A 666-nucleotide genomic window follows, 5' to 3' on the forward strand; every position below is an offset into this window, starting at 1 on the left:
CATCCAAAGTCAGTGGATGTAAAGTGCCAGAATCAGAACTTTTTGGCTTCTAAGTCCATTCTAATAACTTTTATTCCATTGCTGGTTGAATTCACTGTGCTTTGATGACCGTAGACTAAACCCTTAATCCTGTTAGCATTCTGCGGGGAAATCACATCACTTGTGAGAAGTAGAGTTGGGTAAGAATGGAGAAAGAGGTTACGTTAAAACCATCCCCATTGACTGGTGGTAAGGAGAAAGGGAAACGGACAAAAATCATCAACAACAAAAACCTTTGTGGCACAAATCCTGCTGAGATAGGTCATCTGTGTGTCAAAACAATAGACTTCCTAATTCTGTAAGCAAGAGAAAAGTTGAGAAAAACATGTCTAATTGTAACATTTCAAAGTAGAATATTATGAGTATTGAAAGGGAAGTGAAGAAACAAAACATTTACTGTCTGCTGATAACTTCCAATACTAAGAGATTCCTTAAAAAACCATTGTAACTTTTTAAAGAAGATCCATCAAAATTTATTGTCAATTATATGTTAAACCCTGTGCTAAAAATCTTAAGAAAAACATAAATTATGTTATTAATCACAATTTTTATTAAGTTTACATTTAAAAATTTAAACTACACATGCATGTTTAATTATACATGAGAAAAATTCACATTGTTTTTACA

Source organism: Sciurus carolinensis, chromosome 8 (assembly GCF_902686445.1).
Source record: "Sciurus carolinensis chromosome 8, mSciCar1.2, whole genome shotgun sequence".
Lineage (NCBI taxonomy): Eukaryota > Metazoa > Chordata > Mammalia > Rodentia > Sciuridae > Sciurus > Sciurus carolinensis.